This window comes from Oratosquilla oratoria, chromosome 11 (assembly GCF_046742065.1).
Source record: "Oratosquilla oratoria isolate Oo_2021 chromosome 11, ASM4674206v1, whole genome shotgun sequence".
Taxonomy (NCBI): Eukaryota; Metazoa; Arthropoda; class Malacostraca; order Stomatopoda; family Squillidae; genus Oratosquilla; species Oratosquilla oratoria.
The window spans coordinates 529,156-545,612 of record NC_134787.1 but is presented as its reverse complement, the minus strand read 5'-3'; the positions used below and the strand labels follow the sequence as shown (position 1 = coordinate 545,612).

General features: G+C 39.3%; 1 protein-coding gene across 7 annotated transcripts in view; it reads right to left on the bottom strand.

Annotated features, from left to right (window-relative positions):
• Positions 1 to 16,457, bottom strand: part of LOC143029539 (uncharacterized) — a 169,569-nt gene that overhangs the window by 34,681 nt on the left and 118,431 nt on the right. The gene's annotated exons all lie outside the window — the stretch shown is intronic.

Below are 16,457 nucleotides of genomic sequence, written 5' to 3'. Positions count from 1 at the left end.
GAGAATACTGAGTGACTGAGGTAAACTACTCTAATGGATGAAAGATTTTTTGAAGGGAAGGTACATATTGACAGAAGTAAAGGATAAGGTGGCAGGACAGAATGTAGTGGTAAGCAGAGTCCCACAAGGTTCAGTGCACACACCAATAATGCTTCTTATCTATGTTAATGACATGATGGAAGGTATAACAAACTATGTCAATATGTTTGCATATGATGCAAAGATCATGAGAAGAGTGCAAAATGAAGAGGGCTGTCAGTTGATGCAAAAAAGATCTAGACATTATATTCGCATGGAGCCAAGTATGTAAAATCAATTTCAAAATAAAAAATGCAAAGCATTGGAAATGGATAATAGCTCCACAACAACTTTGAACTATTTCTTGGGAAGTTAATCTGTTACAAAAGCAAAAGAGGAATATTTGGGAGTGTTGATGTAAGACAACTTGTCACCAAATAGATATATCAATAAGATTGTGGGAGAGATGTATGGACAGCTGTAGAACATTAAGGTAACTTTTCTCTATATGAATGAAGAGATGATAAAAAAAATTGTAGAATCCTAATCCAATCAAGATTGGAATATGCATTAGTGGTCTCACACAGTAAGATATAATCAAGATTAAGAGAATAAAAAGGTCTGCCATCAAACTGGATTGTGGGAGAAATGTATGGACAGCTGCAGAACATTAAGGTGACTTTTCTCTATATGGATGAAGAGATGATAAAAAAACTTGTAGAAACCCTAATCCATCCAAGATTGGAATATGCATTAGTGGTCTCATACAAAGAGATATAACTAAGATCAAGAGAATAAAAAGGTCAGTAGCCAAACTGGATACCACCCTGACAAATGAGCCATTTGAAGAGAGATTAAAAATAGTGGATCTGCCAGCACTGATATACTGAAGAGAAAAATAAAACTCAATTACAATTTTCAGGAAGCTAAAGGGGACAGACTACACTGACAGAAGAGATATCTTGATTAGATGATAGGAGGATTTTAAGAGGTCATGAGAATAAATTGAGAAAGAATAAATCTCTAAAGGATGATATTTTTCCATATAGACGTATAAAATTTGGAATAGCTTAGAAGGCAATACAGCCCAAGCTGGAACAACACATGAACTGGATAGTAATGATATAGACCAAGTTGGTACTATACATGAATTTGAAGCTAGGTATATTGATTAAGGAGTAAGAGACAAGACCCCATGAGTGTTGTTCCTTTCCTGTACACTACAATTAGGTAAATACACACACACATACACATGCAGTGAGGAAAAAGATAGAAGAGACAGAGCTTGGAAAAGATGGAGAAAAGATAAAAAAAACTGGAAAATGGCAAATATATATATAAACTATAGAAATGAGTATGTAAAAGTGTGAAGAGAGGAAAAAAAGAACTATGGAAAAGACATTATAGAAAAATGCAAAGAGCAACCCAAACTATTCTATAGATATGTGAATGGTCAACTTAAAATTAAACAGGATATGGTGAAACTATGCAAAGGAAACACAGAATACACAGAATACCTAGAAATGGCCGAAGTCATGAATAATCACTTCAAGTCGGTTTTCACAAGGTACAGTACTGGGACAAAGGAAGTGAAGTGTGATCTCCCCCCCATGAGTGAAATAATAATAACACAATAAGAAATAATGGAACATTTAACAAAACTTGATGTTAAGGAATCGCATAGCTCGGACGGAATTGCCAATTGGATTCTAAAAGAATGCAAAGAAGAACTAATGGATAAAATATAACATAATAAGTTGCTCACTTACATACATACATATACCAAGGCTTTTTCCCCCTTCCAAGGGAGGTAGCCAAAAAGGGAAAGGCATAAAAACACTCCCACCCATTTCATCCCTAAAAACACTACACACCCCTCCCACCCTCCCCTCATCTGTACCAATATATAAAGGAGGAAACAAGGAAGAACCAATTAACTATAGACAGGTCTCACTAACAAGTACTATAGCCACAATTTGTGAGAAAATTATCAAGAATAGATGGGTAAAACACCTGGAAGAAAATAATATAATAAACCCAAGACAATTTGGGTTCAGACAGGGAAGATCATGTACCACAAATCTAATCTGTTTTTACTCAAGCCTAATAGATATCATACAAGAATTGATGGATGGGCTGATAGTGCTTTCTTGGACTTACAAAAAGCTTTCAACAAGGTACCACACAAAAAATCATTTTAAGAAGTTGGAAAATATAGGAGGAATACAAGGCAACCTACTAAACTGGATGGAAGACTTCCTGAATGGTAGAAAGATGAGACTAATATTCAGAGAAAAATATTCAGGTTGGAAGGAGGTGATTAGTGATGTTCCTCAAGGATCTGTATTGGCTCCAATAATGTTTGCTATTTATGTGAATGACATGGATGATGATGTGGAATGTTACACGAGCTTTTCTGAAGACGATGCTAAATTGTTGAGGAAAGTAAGAACCGAAATGGATTGCGAATCACTATAGGAAGACCTGAATAAGGTTTGGAATTGCAGTCAGAAATGGGAAGTGGATTTCAACATTAAGAAGTGTAGCATAATGGAATATGTGGCGACATTATGGTCACCCAATACCAAAATGAATAAAAAAAAAAAAAAAAATTGAAATAATACAGAGAGCAACCACGAAAATGGCCCCAGCACTTTCAAACTTGTCATATGAAGAGAGACTGGCTAAACTGAAGTTACCAACTTTGGAACAAAAAAAGAGAGAGGTAACCTACTGACCATCTATAGAATCATGAAAGGCACAAAAATACTTGATGGACTTACTAAATTGGGTCAAGAGAAACATAAGAGGACATGGAAAGAAACTCAAAAAGGATAGTTATAGAAGATATTTGAAGGAAAACAGTTTTCCACACAAGAGTGGACACTTGGAACAAAATGGATGAAACAAAAAAAAAGTGTGCAAAAGTGTGCAAAAACCATACACGAATTTAAGAGCAAACTAGACACTGCGAGATACAAAGGCAGGACACCACAAGCGTAGCTCCCCTTCCCATAAGATACTAAACAAAATATGGGAATGGAGTTGGAGATATGAGATGAACCTCAACATTAAAAAATGTAGCATAATGGAATTTGGAAAAAATAAAAATAGAGTATCAGGACAATATAAAATTGGAAACAAAGAAGTAAAAAAAGTCAATTCAGAAAGGGACCTAGGAGTAATCATCTCAAGTGACTTGACACCTGATAAACATGTCAATAAATTATTTGGAGAGACATAACTTATTAAGGTCAATGAAAGTGGGTTTCGACTACATAGATGAGGAGATGGTTAAAAAAATAGTTGTTACACTGATAAGACCTAAACTAGAATATGCTGCAACACTGTGGGCACCTAGCACAAAGAAGAACATGAGAAAATTAGAAAGAATCCAAAGAGGAGCGACAAAAATGGCACCTACACTGTCAAATCTGACTTACGAACAAAGATTGGAGAAATTATATCTGTCAACACTGGAACAGAAAAGAGATAGAGGTGATTTGCTGACCATTTTCAGAATTATGAAAGGATGGAAATTCTCGATAGAGACAACTTATTAAAGTGGGACAGAAGAGAAACAAGAGGACACGAAAAGAAATTAAAGACAGTTACAGAAGAGACTTAAAAAAAAAATAGCTTCCCATATAGCGCGACTGATGTCTGGAACAAACTGAATGGAAAAACAGTGAATGCCAGAGCTATACAGGTTTTTAAGAATAAACTGGATGTAGAAAGATATGAAAACGGGTCACTACGAGCATAGCTCTTGTCCCATAAAATACAACTAAGTAAATACACCTAGGAGTAATTATTAACAAAGATATGTCACCAGACAAGCATATAAACAAAATAGTTGGAGAAACCTACAATTTACTAAGATCAATAAAGATGGCTTTTAATCACTTGGATAAAGTAATGGTTAAAAAAAAAAAAAAAAAATTAGTCACCCTGATAAGATGGAGCTGCCTAGTGTAGGCATTATGGTTTCCTGCAGTCTCCTTCATTCTTATGTTCTTAAGATTGTAGTATGCTGCGACACTATGGCCACCCAGTACAAAAAAGAATATGAGGAAATTAGAAAGAATCCAAAGAGCAACGACAAAGATGGCACCAACACTTTCAAAACTGACATATGAAGAAAGATTGTATAAACTAGAACTACCAACCCTGGAACAAAGAAGAGAAAGAGGAGATCTACTGGCCATTTACAGAATCATGAAAGGTATGGAAGTCCTTGACAAGAGAAGACATATTAAAGTGGGATAAAAGAAAAACAAAAGGACATGAAAAAAACTCAAAACGATAGTTATAGAAGGGATCAGAATAGGAAAAAAAAAAATAAATAAAAAATCCATACAGAGTGGTGGATGTCTGGAACAAATTGGATGAAACAATAGTGTGTACAAAAACCATACAAGAACTTAAGAACAAACTAGATGCTGAGAGATACAAAGATGGGTCACTACAAGCATAGCTCCCCTTCCCATATAATACAACTAGGTAAATATATACAGTATCTGCAAAAAGTATAGACTGCTCGCCATTGAAATCAAGGCTAAAAAGCACTCTGAACTTTTTGCGTTTCCCGCCGCTGTCAGGCATTTTGTCATTATTTTACATCTAGCAACTCAGCCAGCTCTCTGGCAGCTCACCCAGCTTGCATTTTCCTGCCTCAGTGCTCTTTGAGTTCTTGTGGAGAGGGGTTGCGTCATTTTTTGCTCCAGCCTCCTACCCTTTATTTTTGTTTCACTTTGTGGCAGTGCAGTTTTAGGAGACATTCATCCTGATGGCTTATACTAATCTTAGTGGTGAGGAAAAGGCTAATATTTTGGCCTGGAAGACTGAAAATGTGTCAACGAAAGAGATTTCAAGATGTACAGGGCAAGGTGAGAGCACCATTCGACGTCTGGTCGCTACAGCTCATGGCCTCCCACCCAATGTTGTCATACCACCTTGAAAACCTGTCCCTGGAAGGCCTAGAAAGACCTCTTAAGTCTAATGACAATCTCCTACAAGAGTGATTCATGTCATAGGAGGTTGTCAGTAGACTTAGAGGTCTTTCTAGGCCTTCCAGGGACAAGTTTTCAAGGTAGTACAACATTGGGTGGGAGGCCACAAGCTGTAGTGATCAGACGTCGAATGGTGCTCTCACCTTGCCCTGTACATCTCGAAATCTTTTTCGTCGACACATTTTCAGTCTTCCAGGCCAAAATATGAGCCTTTTCCTCACCACTAAGATTAGTATGAGCCATCAGGATGAATGTTTCCTAAAACTGCAGTGCCACAAAGTGAAACAACAAAAATAGAGGGTAGGAGGCTGGAGCAAAAAATAACATAATAGAGGGTGGGAGGCTGGAACAAAAAATAACACAATAATAATTTACATATCATATATATACATATATACAGACGCTCTTCTACTTACGTTCATTCGTTTTACGTTTTTTAGATTTTACGTTTGAACTGACTAAAAAAAAAAAAAAAAAAAATTGTATTTTTTTGTGATTTTTTTTAATTTAGCGCGCTCTCTGCAGTACGAGACTTACGCATGATGCTGCGTCCATTGTTTACATGGCACAAACGACAGACTGAACATGCTTGCCTCCTCCTCCTCCCCCTTCTCACTTTATGTTGCTTGAATTTAATTTATTTGAAATTAATGTTATTACTTTACAATGTTATGTTTATAATTAATGATTTAGGGGTGTTTTATAAGATACGGTAATAGAATTTATGGATGTATAGTACAGTATGAACGGTCATATATTACTGGAACGTACAGTAACAACTTACGTTCATTTTCATGTTACGTTCGGCCGTTTGGAACGTAGTAAGTTGAGGAGCGTCAGTATATATATATATATATATATATATACAGGGGGTCACCGCAATTCGACAGGGATGGGGCGGTCTATCATCGGTCGAACCTGGGTTCTGTCGAATCATGATGCAGTTTTTCCCATTGGAATACATTGTAATTAGGGGTGATAGGGACCGACCTCCAGCCCAGACCCCCCAAAATATCACTATGGCCTCTAAAAAACACTAACTTAGACTAAATCAGTAATATCAAAGGCTTTGTTTTTATCAAATTTTGTTTATTAAACACATTAAGCTGCTGTACAGTACATTTTTGGTGGTGGATGTTGTGGCCTGCAAGTCCTCCCACACTGATAAAGCACGCTCCTGCACGAGCCCCATGCTGATCGGCATCTTGCGTTGTGTCCTGTCCTCTATCCACTTGATCAACATGTCCTCTATCGTGTCGAGACGGGAGTCCCTTGAGCCACGGAGAACAAGGGAAGTCGTGGAAGATGCTGATGCAGCGGCCTGGCGGTATTGTCCCTGTTCTTTCAAATCGTTGATACTGTTGATCTCGGGACACCCATTTCCGCTGCAACGGCAGAATGAGCCATACCTGCCTCACACTTTCTTATAAGCTCAAGCTTATCTTTGAAAGGCAGGAAAGTGTGTTTCTTAGGGGTGGGGCCGGAGGTGGATTTGCGCGGTATGATGGTGGAACAGCGGAGCGTGGCTTGCCTTGACGATGGCTGGGGCGAAAGTGAGACAGAGTGGCGCATCGGGAGTGGCGGCAAATTCGACCGGATGCGTGGCGCACGAGATTTGAATGTCGAATTGTCGAGTCTGGCTGTCGAACCTTGAGAGTTGGGTATAAATTAGCTACTGTCGAATTTGCGATAATTGGAATTGCGAATGGTCGAATTGCGGTGACCATCCCCTATATATATATATATATATATATATATATATATATATATATATATATATATAATATATATATATATATATACATATATATATATATATACACACACACACATATATATGTATATTATTAAAAGTGATGGCTAATTGTTCATTTATCATTTTATTTGTAGGCTCATTTGGAAAAATATGATAGGTTCAAAGTTAGGTTCATTTGTTTATTAACACTTTATTTCATACAACTGTAGTTTGGTATTGTGTTTATGTTATTTACACAATTTAAGTAAGAAATTAAATGGGTTTTTGGTGGTTTATGGTTTTTTGAAGGTTATGACCTGAAACAATGGCATACTTGATTTAATGACTGTAGAAAAGTCCCGTGATAGGATAATCAGAACTGTATTGTACTGAGTGGGTTAGGGCGTTGTTACTTGTGGTGAAGGTCAAGGGGATGGCAGTTTGAATCCTGCCACCAGCGAAGTTGAACCAAGGGCATGGTTCATTAGATTCTATGCTACAAAGTCCTCTGTGAGGGGCACCATCCTAGCCTTACAATAGGGGTGAGTTTGTGATGTTAAACCATATCATCATCATATACATATATTTGGAGTAAATCACTCATATCAGTGACATCTTACATATAATCATTCCAGCTGTCACTTGGGATTGAACTGGGGACTGGTGTACAGTCGTCAACCCCATCAATAACACTGCAGAAGGTTCAAAAGAGCTTGCAACCTGATGTTTAACTAATATCCAGGAATCACAGTAGATTGCTCATTGCTGTTATATTCCTTATTTTTACATAGCTCTCAACCCCATCTGTAGTGCTGGACCGAAACCTTTATTTGCTTTGCCGTTGTAACAACTTGGAGTAAATCACTTGTATCAGTGAAATCTTACAAATAATCATTCCGGCTGTTGCTTGGGATCAAAATAGGGACCAGCATAGTGCCAGTCAACCCTCTACTTATACTACTGAGGGTTCAAAAGAGACTGCAACCTGACATTTAACTAATATCCATGAATCAGGGTAGACTGCTCACTGCCTTCATATTCCTTATTTTTTACATAGCTCCTGACCCCACCCATAGTAAACAACAGTGTTAGACCGAAACCTGATACGAGTGATTTACAACAGCAACGTGAATAAAGGTTTTAGTCTAATACTACTGTTCACTATGGGTGGGGTTGGGAGCTGTGTAAAAATAAGTAATACGACAGCTGTGAGCGGTCTACCTTGATTCCTGGATACTAGTTAAATACCAGGTTGCAAGCTCTTTTGAACCATCATCATTGTTATCAGTAAAGCAGTTGACTGGCACTTTGCAGATCCCTGGTTTGATCCCAAGCAACAGCTGGAATGATTATATGTACACACACACACACACACATATTACATATATATATATATATATATATATACATATATATATATATATATATATATATATATATATATATATATATATATATATATATATATATATATATATATATATATATATATATATATATATGTACATATAGTCAGGTGAGGTGACTGTCCTATTGGTACCATGTAATCCATTACTACCTACTGCATAATCCGATTGTCGACGACTAAACCTGCTCCCCCCACTGTTGACCTACCAGTAAGGAGGGTGTGTTGGACACCCAGATGAAGGAAAAAGAAACCCATCAAATGGTCAAATGAACTCTTGAGTCAACAGCCACCTAACCCCAGTATGGGTCAATAATCCATGTGTTTGCCTTGTGTAGCATCTCTGCAGAGCCTGGAGATAGTTGTTCTGGAGGCTGAGTGATGTCCCAGTGTTGTAGTTGCACTTAAGATGCCCCCTTGGAATTAGCAACACAATTCTTTGGTCCTTTATTCTAGCCAGTGCCCACCACATAACACACTTATTGTTCTGGGTGATTTCAATGTGATTACTGGCATCAACACAGCTGCCTATGAAGTATGTCTTGGCCCCCATGGTTCTGCAACCAGGAACAACAACAGTTCTCTCCTGAACTTTGCAAAGTCCAAAAAGCTGAGGATTGGTGGTTCTTGGTTTTAGAATTGAAAGTCACACCGATGGACATGGTGCAGTAATGCCAGATGTGTGGCCAAGAAGAATGATCACATACTTATTAGCACTCATTGGAAGATCTTACGGAACTGCAAGATTTATCAAAGTTCTGAATTCTTTGGGGTCAATCATAGACTTGTGGTCACAACACTTGGACTGTGCATCAAATCCAGGAGAACCCTAAGATGTAATCTACCTGGATTTCATCTGGAGATACTCAGGGATAATGCATGTACCCAAGAGTATGTGGTAGCAATCTCTAATCAGTTTGACAGACCTGGCTCTCTTGAGGATCCTGAAGAACTGTGGGACGATTTTAAATGTGAAACTGTGAAAGTTGCCAAGGGGTGTGTTAGAGAGTGCCCAAGGTCAAAGAGTGGTGTTGCATACTGGGAGACACTGGAAAGAATAGTTAGGCCATGCTGCCAGAACGGCTGGGAACCTAGAGGAATACAGAACTCAGTTTGACAGACCTGGCTCTCTTGAGGACCCTGAAGCACTGTGGGATGATTTTAATTGTGAAACTGTGAAAGCTGCCAAGGGGTGTGTTAGAGAGTGCCCAAGGTCAAAGAGTGGTGTCGCATACTGGGAGACACTGGAAAGTATAGTTAGGCCATGCTGCCAGAATGGCTGGGAACCTGGACCAATACAGAACTCAGGAACAACAGACTAAAGCCCTTATGAGAATGTATAAGGAGAGGTACATCAAGGAAATCACTAAAGACGTTGGGGGAACATTTTAATGCAAATTACCTCAGGCCTGCTTACTGACCCCTGAAAAAGCTCTGCTCCAAATCTGTGACCCAGAGGAGTACAATTTGAGCAGTTGATGGCAAGTTAGTGTCAGGATGTAGCTCCTTTGCTGTATACTTTGAGCAGCTGCTCATGAGTAACCCTCCAAATGGACAGCTTTCCCTCCATGGTGTTCAGGTAGAGGTTTTTGATCCACTGATAGATGAATATCCACCCTCTCTGACAGAGGTCAAAGAGGCTGTAAGTTGAATGGTGGAAAGGCACCTGGCATCTGCAATATCAGTGCTGGATTGCTGAAAAATGGGGTTAAGGCTGTGATCTGTGGTTTCCATGCAGTACTGTCTGCTGTCTGGTAGTCCTGTGCCATTCCCTCTGATTGGAAAAAGGGTTTGGTCATCCTTATTTGGAAGGGAAAATGGGACCAGTAGGACTGCAACAACTACCATATCATTACACTGCTCAGTGTGCCAGGTAAAGTTCTTGTCCATCTTCTGCTGACTTGGGTTCATTCACATCTGCTTAAGTTTCAGAGACCTGAACAGTCTGGGTTCACACCAGGTATGTCAACAACTGATTGGCTCCTGTAAAATATGGAGGAGGCATGTCCAGATTCTTTCCTGTTAATTATGGAGTGAGGCAAGGTGTGACCTTGCCCCAACACTTTTCAATACCTACATGGACTGGATATTGGGCAGAGTTGTCAACCAATGTTGTTGCAGAGCATCTATTGGCAATACCAAAGTCACTGACCTTGTATTTGTTGATGATGATGTGCTTTATGCAGAGTTGTTGGAAGTCTTGGTTGCAGTCCTTGAGTCACTGCACAAGGAGGCAAGGTTGCTTGGACTTGAGGTGTCCTGGACCAACACCAAGTTCCAGGAGTTTGGAGGCTAACTGGATGACACAGTTCAATCTGTCCATGCATGTAACATGATCACTGAGGTCTTAGAAAGCTTTACATACCTTGGTAATGTAGTGCATAACAATGGTAGATCATGTCAAAAAGTAATTTGAAGGATTGCCATCGTCCATGGTGTTATGGACTCACTTGATGATGAGGATGATATGGTTTAACATCACAAACTCCCCCCTATCAGAGGGCTAGGACAGTGCCCCTCACAGAGGACTTCGTAGCATGAAATCTGATAAACTATGCCCTTGGTTCAACTTCGCTAGTGGCAGGATTCAAACTGCCATCCCCTCAACCTTCGCTGCAAGTAACGATGCCCTAACTAGCTCAGCCAGCATTTACACTGAGAATTAACTTACATGTCTGGCCCAACTAATAGGGCAAAAACTTCGCATCCATTTGACCTTGAAGGGTTTACACTGAGAATATGGACTCACTTAACCAGGGTATATGGCATTGTTGTTATTTATGCAGGAGGACTAAAATTTGAATCTTCAAGTCACTTAAGCTCCCTGTGTTGCTGAATGGCTGTGAGACATGGACATTGAATGCTGACTTGAAGAGGCATCTTGATGTCTTTGGTACTAAGTGTATTTGGAGAATCATGGAGAATTGCTGGAATAACTTCATATCAAACAAGAGACTGTACTGTGAAACTCAAGTCTAGGCAAGAAAAGGATTATCATTTGGATGCGTGCCATGTGACCCAAGGCACACACATTGAACACTTTTAAAAAATAATAATAAATTAATTTTTGGTGGAAGGTAAGTTGAGAGTGAAGGATAGATGGAGAAAGAGGAAAGGCTACCTCCCTTGTAAGGGGGAAAAAGCCTTGGTATATGTATGTAATTTCTTGCACTCTTGTATTCATATTTCTTGTACAGAAACTTGAAATTATAAGCTTTCAGTATATATGAATTGAGTTTTGATATCATTAATAATTATTTAGATATAAAATGTCATAATGTGACATATACTTTTGGAGCACCCTGTATATACTTCTTGGGCACAGGTTCTCACATAGACAATTTTGATTGAAGTCAACTGGGTATTCTAATATTCAATATCTTTAATTTCAAGAATAACTTTTTATTCTCATAGTTCAAGGTTTGACCATAACCATTCATGATTTCAATATCATGTGAAAGGGTGGATTGGTAGATGCTGCTGGATGCCAACAATTACAATAAATCTATGTAACAGTACAATAAAACTGTTGACACAAACATCAGAAAATTAAGTTTCTTTGCATCTTTCTGAGGTTTCTTCAGGGTGAGAAGAAATATGACTATCTTCAAGGGCTGCTGTAGGTGAAGATCTGGTGAAGAATAATGTGTGCAGGCTGACCTGTACTGCTTATAAAGTGAGGTTATTGGGAGATGTAGGATAGGTCATCGGGAGTCTTTGGGTGAGGTCACTGGGAGAAGTAGGAGAGGTCAAAGAGAGTTCTTGGGTGAGGTCATCGGGAGAAGTAGGAGAGGTCAATGGGAGTTCTTGGGTGAGGTCACTGGGAGAAGTAGGAGAGGTCAATGGGAGTCCCTGGGTAAGGTTACTGAGGAAAGTGGGAGAGGTCAATTTGAGTCCCTGGGGGAGGTCACTAGGGGAAGTCGTCAGTCTCAGCACAGAGTGAGTGGAAGAAGCTCTGGCTTGACTTCTGGTCCATGGTCCTGTGGGCTGGCGTTGTTGCTGGAGGGCATTGAGCTCTGGTTGGTGTTGTGGTGCAAGGTGCTCCTGGGAGCTCTGACAAGTGCTGTGTTCCAGCAGGGGTTCATGAACATCTTGTTTTTGCTGGTGATGAAGGGCATGGTGTTCCTGGAGGTGGGCTGAAGTGAGGGTAAAGTCTGCAGCTGGCTGCACATTGATGGTGGGATGTTGGGAAGTAACGGCTACAGCTTCCGCAATCTGCAGTCTTTTAAAATTTTCTTCTCTGTGGAGTATAATGGTGTCTTTTGTTAATGTGTTCAGAGGTGGCTTCATGTCATGGTAGTCAATGAAATGCGGGAAGAAGGATCCTTGGTTTTGGTGGTATTAGAGGCATCTTTTCAGTGTGGTGGAGATTCTACCGATGTAAGAATTGGAGCCGTCACAGCAGCCCTCCTAGCATGAAAACACATATTACATTGATAGATGCCTCTTTTGGGATCTTGGGTGCTGTGTTATTCCTCATTATCAAGGACCTGGTCAGGTTTGGCTTCCTGAAAATTCTGATGTTGATGGAAGTATCTGTGTCAGTGGGAGTGACTCCTCTTTTTATGATGCCTTTAATGGCTTCACATTCTTCTTTGTACTTGCTGTGAAAATTATTTTGATGGTAAATGGTAATTGTAATTTTGTTGCTGGCAAGGTTTGGAACCTGGGGTGGTATGTCATTAGTGGGGTTGTAGTATGTAGTATTGTGTGTAGTGTGGGTATGTAGTGTGTTGTAGTATGTAGGGTTGTAGTGGAGTGATGGATTTTTTTTCAATAAGTTCTTGTACTCACTTCTTCTGGTAGAAGGATTGTGGGCATTCAGGTGGGTGGGGGAAGGTGATGAATGGATCTGTGGTTGAGGATTTTGGTAGAGTGGAGGGGGGTTGGGGGTTGCATGAGGGTATTGTACTTCAGATGGGCTGGGGGCGAGTGGTTGGGTTATAGGTTCTAGTGACACTGGTGATGGGGATGTAATGGTTTGTGCAAAGGGTTCTTGTAACATGTGGGCTGTTTTTCTTGGTGTGGTTGTTTTGGTGAAACCATGGAGGTGGGGGGCAGTGTTTGTGACAGACTATATAGCTTCCACATATGTGATTTCTAGTCTGATCATCCTGGATCATACTTATTTTCATGCTTCTCTGAAAATAAGGTGTTATGAGTCCCTGGCACAGAGGACTTCCTTTTTATATTGGTACACTGTGCAATCTGAGGATGGTGCAGGGTAGTCTTCCTTGCAATTTATACACTTGCCTGAGTTTGAGCATCAGATACCATATGAAGGGGCTGAGCAATGTATGTAAACACCTTTTAGACAGCAACATCATTGTCTAGTGTGCTTAAAGCATTTTAGTAGTTGAAGCAACAATGCAGGCATGGATGGTATTTCTCTACTTCATACCTTTAATAACCTACAGTCAGGTAGGTTGGAAGTTGTAGTTGAGTGAAGATCACTATTAGTGTTGGGGTATAAATCTTTGGACCATTTATGGTTTCCTGAACTGTGAACTTTTACAACTTTTGATCATCTCGCTATTTTTTTTTCTTCTGTGAGGTATCATAGAAAAAGGATGTCCACTACTCCCACACTGGTGTTAAAAATTCTATGTGGCACTGTTTGAACTGGGATGCCTGCCAGGGGATTACAAGAACTTTGACTTTGTCATATTGGGATCTTGGTTCTAGTTCTATCATAAGGGTGTCTCCTTGGAGCCACATATCACAGGAATTCCACATTGGACTTTCAGTTATCATATAGTCTCATAGGACATTTCTTTGTTATGGAGTCACTGCTGATAAACTTCAGGACAGCGAATCTTAGTCCAAATAAGGGTCCATTTCATCTTAGTCTGGGTCAAATTGATTTGCAGAGCTGTGCAGTATAGGCTTGGGAATGTAATATCTTAGTGGGGTCAGGGTTGTAGTTATTGTTTGTGGCACTTGGATTTGTTGATAACACCAACAGTGTCAGGTATTACCCTCTATGGAGGGGGTGGGTAGTTGCTCTGGTGTTACCATTGTAGATGGTTCTTGAGTTTGGGGGCTGGCCTTTTTGCTTCATTCACTGTGAGGTGTGAGGAGGGGCAAGAGTGCAACAGAGGGTCTTTTATTTTGGGAAGGCTGTTGGTCCCTTGTTGTTGTTATTGTTGTTTTGTTATTACTGTTAGTATTCTTACTGCAATATGGGTGACCATGCTGGTGGTGGCCCCCAGTTTGGTAAGGTGTGCAGAGGCCATGTTTAGGGCACCTTTTCTAACATCTTCCCCAAATGGGGTGAGCAGGGCATTCCTAAATAGGGCTGCTCAGTTGTGTAGGCTGCTGTCAAGTTTTGTCATTCCCCATTTAACAAAGGGGCAACCATTAGGCCTACAATACCTACTGTGTGGGTTGTGACTAAGGGATTCCAAAGATCACCATCTCCTGCAACCATCACACACCACCATCAAAGGACTGATGGGTTTTAGTTGGAGGAAAAATAAATATATAAATAAACAGAAATGAAAAATAAATTAATAATAATGATAATAATAATAAATTACTATTAGATAGTGGGAAAGTGACTCAGTCACTGTTTATACTCTTGGCAACTCTCTGGTGGGAGCAGGTCCCAAGGAGCACCACATGGGGGTGGTGGGATAGTAGTTGGTTCTCCTTTTTCAGGTGTTCAGTACCCAAGTCTAGCTTGGGGCTCCTTCTATTCTAGTCTTAATAGTGGGAGATGAAGAGTTGTAGGATCTCATAACGAAATTCTTGACAGGTGTACAGGATACCTGGGGGAGTTAACCTTTGGCTCCTCAGAGAGGGAATAATTGACTTAATTTTAAGAACATGTAGAAGTAGATATTATTCATGGTGAGGTCAGACACAATAGGTGGTCTTACAGTAGTTCTCTGGAGACATCCTGTAGTTAATGCATGTGTGTGTGCATGTGCACACCGGACATCTAAAGGATTGAATATTTCCTTCAATCATCTTGGAAAAAAAAGCTTAACAGAACATGTAAAAGCAAAACAAAAGAAAAACAAAGGATAGAAGAGGTGAGGGGAGACAAAGAGCGAGAGAGAGAAAGCAGAAATTAATAAACAGAAATTAAAAGGGAAGAAGAAAAGAATATTGAAAAAAAAAAAAAGTAATTGGTAAGTGTAAAGATGAACTCACATTGCTTTACAGATATGTGAATGGCAAGGTGAAGCATTGAGTAGTATCCAAATAAAACTGATAGGGTAGTGTATAAAGAAGCAAAAATGCAAGCTGAAATAATGACTAAAATTTCAGATTGTTATTCACCCAGGACTTTCAGAGAGAGAGAAGAATGGAAGCAAAGAGAGATGTCTTACCATGAAAGTGGAAGATCATGAAATTAATAAATTTTGAAAACTTGGAAGTGAGAAAGGCCTCAGGGCTTGATGGAATCTCAAAATGGATACTGAAAGACACTCAATGCAGAGAACAATATACACCAGTTAGGGTGCCACTGGACTGGACATCAGCCTATGTGATACTAATCTTCAAAGAAGGAATTATAAACTAGTCCTTGACTAGCACAATAGTCTACATGTGTGAAATATTTGTAAAATACAGTATTGACAGATAAATAATTTGGAGATGAGAATCTTGGCTGTCAACCTCTTAGATATTTACTTAAGTGGTTGATGTGCTGACTGAAAGAGGTGGTTGGGTGGATTATATATATATATATATATATATATATATATATATATATATATTATATATACATATATATATATCTACATTTGGAAAAGGCCTTGGACAAGGATGCTGTATAAATTTCAATACAGGGTATAAGATAATTAAATGGGACCAATGACAGGTACTTGTTTGGTGGTCCTGGAAGAAGGGCAGTAAAATTGCCTATTTCAAAATCCGTCAACCCTCTCACCTTCATTAGGAGATGCAACTCTGAGAGGCTGGCACTCTGTCTCTGGACTGAGCTCAAGGTCTCTATCAACTTTAGCTGTATTTCTTACACCTTTCTTCACACAAAGAGAGCTGTCACCTAATGACTGCTATCCTCTCCCTACCTCTTTCAGCAAGTGGGACTGCAGATTTCCTACATAGTAAAACCCAAGGCAACAACTGATTGATTGATTGATTGGGATATATATATATATATATATATATATATATATATATATATATATCACAACTAACACCACAGTCGGACAAAAAAAGTTGAATAAGTGAAACTCTATATTTTGATTGCTGACTGCAATCCTCCTTAGTAGTTAGCAATCAAAATACATATTTTTGTGTACTCTTTCTTTCG